Genomic DNA, 7,092 nt, shown 5'->3' with positions numbered 1-7,092 from the left:
TAGGGTACCATTTAAAAAGGGATTTGACCAAAGCATTTAATGAACAATTAAATAGGAGAAGAATAATGCCTTAGCAAAGAAATCCAACAAAAGGTTATCGCAATAAATGCTCATCAGAGTTTCCAAAATAATTCCAACTGTTTCATCCCAACCAAAAGATAACAATTTTTCATAAAATAGCGGAAGCGATCAAGAGAGAAGTGAAGCTATGTATGGAGACACAACGACACTTAGAGTTTCAACAGATCATCTTATTATTCCTTACTCAACACCGCCGCCCGCTCGTCACCGCTCAACCTGCACATAGGGAAAACACATGCAGGGCTGAGTACTATAAACATACTCAGTGGACTCATGCCGAAAACAGTTTTATCACAATTATAGTTATCATGCCATTTTCAAGTGTCCATCGGGGTTTTAACTTTAGAAAGACCCGAGGCACCAAAATATATTCTTTCTCAAATATCACGGTCGCGCAACCATTTTTCTCATCGACGTTTACCATATCCTTATTCTACATGACAAGGAATGCGGCCGCAATCCAGGTCACTAGACCGGCCGACCCGTACGCCAGCACTCGGTCTAACATTGGTGTACACTAACCCAAGTAGAGTTTGCGGCTCTACGAGGATCCGAATTCGATTAAATCAATAGTGGCATAGCCACGAGGGATAGGCACGACAAAACAAATCAAGGCATGATAACACATATCTCATTCTCATCAATATCAGTTTAGGACAATGTCCTTATTTTAAAAGAAAGCCCACCTCGTCGGCTTAGCTCGAAAGTATTCTCTTCTCCTCGCTTATCACGCTGAGAGCGCGAAGTATCACCTTTAAATTAGGCGTATTATAAATCAGTTTCAATCATTGATTTCAAATCATGCATGTCTCCCATATTTCCCTTTTTTTCCCATCGATTACTTTCAAATCATCAAACAAAATCAAAGTATGATTAGTATGTCATTCTTATTCAATGAACAACTCCAAATTCACCATTAAATCGTGTCACGCAAGAGTGCTCCACACACACAACACACGCACACGATCACAACACATGTGCACGCCGACCGAGGCGTGCACACACACACACACACGGTCTCGCACACACACACTTGCACACATATATCCCGAAATTCACCGATTAATTTCCCCTTCACTCAATCTATATGCATGTGGAAACAAGAACACCGATTGATCGGTAGAAGAAGAGGAGATCAATAATTAAAGTACCTTTTCCAAAAGAACGAACGGTAGAAACAAGGAATTAGTCTTGATTCTTCAATAATCTCTTGAATTTCACCTGAATTCTTCTCAATTGATGAAGAAATCTTGAAGAAAACTTGAAGAAAATATGGAGAAAGTGGGAGAGAGATTTTCGAAATTGTTGAGGAGTGGGGCGCCGGTTTTTGGTATGCTAGGGTTTGATCTCTCTCTTATATTTATAGAGTGCCAAAATAATAATATCCAATAATTAAATAAACCAAGATTTGGAAGATATGGAGAGATTTGTTGGTTGTAGAGGCCGAAAATTTGGAGGATGGTTAGGAGAGAATTTCGAATTCTAGGCTATTGACTTAGCCTATGATTTAAATTCAAATATTTCACGGAGTAGAATAATATATCACGGAGCAAGAAAATAATAATCAAATCTCCCAAGTATAGCCAAAAGTGGTGTGTAAAAATCAAATCTTCCAAGGGATTTGAATTTCAAATCCTAATTTAATTAGGATATGCAATATCTTCTTAGATTTGGCAAGATATTCTAGGATATTCTAGCATATTTATATTTATTCATGGAATAGAATAAATAAGAGGTCAAATAAATAAATAATTCCCTCTTCTCCAATATATGAGATTTTCGAAAATCTCATGGGAAAATCAAAGGTGGAGTTCGAAAATTCCATGTAGGAATTATAGAGTATTTGGACTTTGGATTTAATTTGGATAATTATCCCAAACAAATAATTAAATCCAAGAATAATATTATTTCTTCTCCAATAATCATGATGGCCGAAAATTCCACCAACAAATAAAGAATAATCGGACTTTGGATTTAATTTGGAAAATTCTTCCAACCAAATAATTAAATCCAAGAAAAATAGGATTTCTTCTCCAAATAAAAATAAGAGGGATCGAATAATTCCACATGATTTAATAATGCTCCTATTTAATTCTCACTCATCCCTTAGGAAAATAATTCACCCACAATTATATTTCTCCGCATCAAATATTCACACCCAATCAATCATTTCTTTACTTCCTCTCCTTTTTCTCAACGCATTGACCTTTCAACGGCCACGTCATATTTTTCCCATCTTTGACTATTCAATAGCCACGTCAACATTTCAACAAGTTGACTATTCAACTCAATCTCAAATCTCATACGCAATTAGGTCACAAAGACACTATGCAATTAATTACTCATCAAATAATCCACATATCATAGCATTTAAGGCATTTAATGCAAAAATTTTATAACCCGAAAATTAGGGTTTGAAAAAGTGGGGCGTTACAGAATTTGGTCATCTTCAGAGGGTAGAATTATTCTCAGTCGGAATGTGGTATTTGATGAAAATTCTATGCTTAACTCTACTGTGAAGTCTATTGCTACAGAGGATTTGGATGGTGTTGATGAACAGGTGGAGCTGCAAGTCACTCACGATGTGAGTGAATCACAACTCCAAGGTGGAGAAGATCAACACACTACTGCTGAAGCCGCCGATACTTCTAGTTCGGATGTTCATCCACAAGCTCGTCAGAGAAGCATTGCTATTGACAGAGCTAGGAGGACAAATGTGAAGCCTCCGTTGAGGTATGGTTTTGAAGATATGATGGCATATGCATTGCAGGTTGCCAATGAGGTCGAAGATGAGCCTTCGGCAGATGAACCACACAAGGAAGCTGTTTCGGGCAGTGAGCGTGCCAAGTGGCTCGCTGCAATGCAAGAAGAGATAGAATCACTTTTGAAGAACCTGACTTGGGAATTGGTTCCACGGCCTAAGGGGAGAAAGATTGTCACTTGCAAATGGATTTTCAAGAAGAAGGAAGGCACTACACCAGATGAGGGCATTAGATAAAAGACTCGTCTAGTTGCAAGAGGGTTCACGCAAAAGGAGGGGGTTGACTATAATTAGATATTCTCACCAGTGGTCAGACACACTTCCATCAGAGTGTTACTTTCGATAGTTGCACATTATGATTTGGAGCTTGAGCAACTAGATGTGAAGACGGCTTTCCTACACGGATTGCTTGAGGAGGATATCTACATGACTCAGCCAGAGGGTTTTGTGGTTCCGGGCAAGGAGGATTATGTGTGCAAGTTGAAGAAGTCCTTGTATGGACTAAAGTAGTCTCCGAGGCAGTGGTATAAGAGGTTTGACAGTTACATGATCAAGCTGGGATTCAGCAGGAGTCCGTATGATTGTTGTGTCTATCACAACAAAGCTGATGATGGTTCTATGGTCTATCTTGTTCTATATGTGAAGACGGCTTTCCTACACGGATTGCTTGAGGAGGATATCTACATGACTCAGCCAGAGGGTTTTGTGGTTCCGGGCAAGGAGGATTATGTGTGCAAGTTGAAGAAGTCCTTGTATGGACTAAAGCAGTCTCCGAGGCAGTGGTATAAGAGGTTTGACAGTTACATGATCAAGCTGGGATTCAGCAGGAGTCCGTATGATTGTTGTGTCTATCAACAAAGCTGATGATGGTTCTATGGTCTATCTTGTTCTATATGTGGATGATATGCTCATAGCTGCGAAGTCGAAGTCTGAAGTACAGAAGTTGAAAGCTCAGCTTAGTGCTGAGTTTGATATGAAGGATTTGGGTGTTGCGAAGAAAATTCTGGGCATGGAGATTTCTAGAGATAGAGAAAAGAAAAAGCTTTCTCTGTCACATAAGAGCTACATTGAGAAGATTTTGTCAAGATTTGGCATGTCTCCATCTAAGGCTATTGATACTCCAAGTGCCATAAACATTCATTTATCATCTGATCTTGCACCGAAATCCGAAGTTGATGAGGAGTACATGTCTCGAGTCTCGTACTCTAATGCAGTAGGGCGTTTGATGTACGCCATGGTCTGTACTAGGCCAGATATAGCGCATGCTGTCAGCGTTGTTAGCAGGTTCATGGGAAATCCTGGAAAGGAGCACTGGCAGGCTGTGAAGAGGATTTTTCATTACTTGAGAGGTACGTCTGATGTTGGTCTCATTTATGGAGGTGATACTCACAGTTTAGTGACTGGTTATTCTGTTGGAGATGTCGATAGTAGAAGATCTATGACCGGTTATGTTTTCACTCTTAGTGGTTCTGTTGTTAGTTGGAAAGCAACTTTGCAGGCTGCAGTTACTTTGTCTACTACTGAAGCAGAGTATATGGCGTTGGCAGAAGTTGCTAAAGAGGGAATATGGTTGCAAGGGCTAGTTGGTGATCTTGGTTTACATCAAGATCAAGCTGTTGTGTTCTGTGACAGTCAAAGCGCTATTTGTTTAGCCAAGGATCAAGTCCATCATGAAAGGACTAAGCATATTGATGTGAGGTATCATTTTCTAAGAGATGAGAAGAGAATTGAGGTGAAGAAAGTAGGTACTGCTGATAATCCTGCTGATATGTTCACCAAGTCAGTCCCGCAGAGCAAGTTCCAACATTGTTTGGACTTGCTTAATGTCATGAGCTGTTAGTTGCCCGTGGAGGGAAAATCTGAGGCAAGAATGGAGAAGTTTGTTCGTCTGGTGTTATGATGGGGAGAATTCAAGTCAAAGTGGAGATTTGTTAGTATGCCTTGAATTTGTATAGGATTAGGTTTCCTAATTGGGATAGGATTATGTTTCCTAGGCCCAGTCTGTCTAATGTGTGCCTATATATATGGGAGTAGAGCACATAATCTGTATCTGAAAACTGCAGTCGTAATACAATTTGTTCACCGTTTTTGCCCATGGACATAGCCAACACAACGTTGGTGAACCACGTAAATTTAGTGTCTATTTACGTTCTTTTGTTTCTCGATTCACAATTGCCCTATTTGTCATAACAGACACACTTTGACCCGGCACGAGTTTTAAGAAATGTAATGAAAAGTGAGTTGAAAAAGTTGGTGGGATATGGGTCATACTTTTAAAGTATTAATTTTATAATAAAATGTGAGTCGGAATGAGTTAGTGGAATATGAGATCCACTACAAAAAATGGTAAAAGTGAAGTGTGTCAAACTTTCAGGGACGGACCGAAATGGTAAACCGTGTCAAATTTTCAAGGACGGAGGTAGTAATTTTTTTCTTATTAAATAGATGAAGGTGGAAGAGGTTGTTGCAAGATAAGACAAAAATGTCAATCTGAGTCAAATCTTTATTGATGATGTTTTAGATACACGCTCAAAAAAGAAGAAAAAGGACGCTCGGGATTGAAAGTTTGCCACATATCGTCGTGGGTAGCAGTTCAACACAGACTACAGGAGTGATTGCTCAACACACACCATTCGAGTTAGATCATTCCTAACATAGGAACTGTGACACGAATTGCAACATGAAGTGCATCACGAATTCTAGCATGTACAAAGAACAAAGATAGAAATTCATCTTCCGATGATGCAAGAGATGGTGAAACATCTCATGAAGTCCCAACAAGCCTGCCCACCAATCCAATCACACACCTAACAAATACTCCCTCCGTCAGTGAATAGGTGTCCGAGTTTACTTTTACCATAAATGATTATAGGGTCCCACGTTCTCTAACTCATTCTACTTACATTTCGTTTAAAACTAATATATATATAAGTAAGACTCATATTTTACTAGTAACTTTTTTCCACTCACTTTTTTTTAACATTTCTTAAAATTCGTGCTGCCAAGAAATAAGACTCTTAATGACGGACGGAAGAGTATCATAGATATACCATGTTTCATAATCGACAGACTATAAGTTTTATGTCTCACATGTTTGACATGTGACTGAATCCTAAACATAAATGGATCTATCATTTTATATTTGTTTTATAGACATGTTACACTATTTTATAGCTACTTTAATTGAAAGGGCATATTAGTTATTTTGATAATTAAGGTTTTTCTCTCTCAATATATAAATAAAGTGGTATCTTATTGAATCACATACATAACAAAATACACATAAAGGAGGAAAAAGAGAAACAAATCTTTGGATTTGCAGCCACTCAATCCAAAAATCGCTTCCGTTGTAGATCGTCAATGTAAGTTTTCGATCCGATAATTACTCTAGTAGTTAATTACGTGAAATACATGTTGTTCGAATATACCGTATTATTTATATATGCTCTTGAGTTCTTGAATTGTAAATTTATTACACAAACTTCATCCATCAGTTAAACACCCCACAAATGCAATCAGTTATCACTGATGACAGAGTTCCTTCAGCTCTTGCATTGGGCTTATGATTGAGTAGGGCAACGTAACTTTTCTGACTATTAATGTTCGTTGATAAAAAATTATTTTGCGACAAGCCGGTGTTGGTCAATAATCCATCAATAACATTGTTTGCTTGCAAGTTCTCGAAGATTACCAATGATAAATCATGTCGTAAAAAATAACCACAGTGTGAATCAAATGTTAAATAATGAGATGAGTCTCATTTTTCATTAATAATCTCTAAACATTTTTTTATATTTTATCTTTCTCTTACTAATACCAATTACGCAGTATGTCATTTCAAAATTAGTCTATTTTTAGGGGATTGATAGAATATATTTAGTTTTATAATAAAAAATGATTAAAATAAAATTAATTGAATGTGAAGTTTATTATTAAAAGTAGTAAAAAAAATTAAATATGAATGAAAAAAATAGTAAATTGGAATAGTTAATTGTGGACAGAGAGAGATTTCAATATGACATATTTACATAAAAATGAATTTAAATTTAACGTAAATGGTTGAAAATGTAAGAACGCAAATTTCTAAAATCTAAAATTTAAAATCGCATATCAGCATTTTAAAAGTTCATCCTATACAAATATTAAATACAGTCGCTAACATCCTATATAAATATTAAATACAGTGTATAACATAATGGAATTGGAAACTGGATTAAATATTGGTTGCCGTGTTACCATAATGGAATGGG

The sequence above is a fragment of the Salvia hispanica genome, chromosome 5 (assembly GCF_029641045.1).
Source record: "Salvia hispanica isolate PSC_SH4W2 chromosome 5, Shi_PSC_v1, whole genome shotgun sequence".
NCBI lineage: Eukaryota > Viridiplantae > Streptophyta > Magnoliopsida > Lamiales > Lamiaceae > Salvia > Salvia hispanica.
This window is presented reverse-complemented; position numbering follows the sequence as displayed.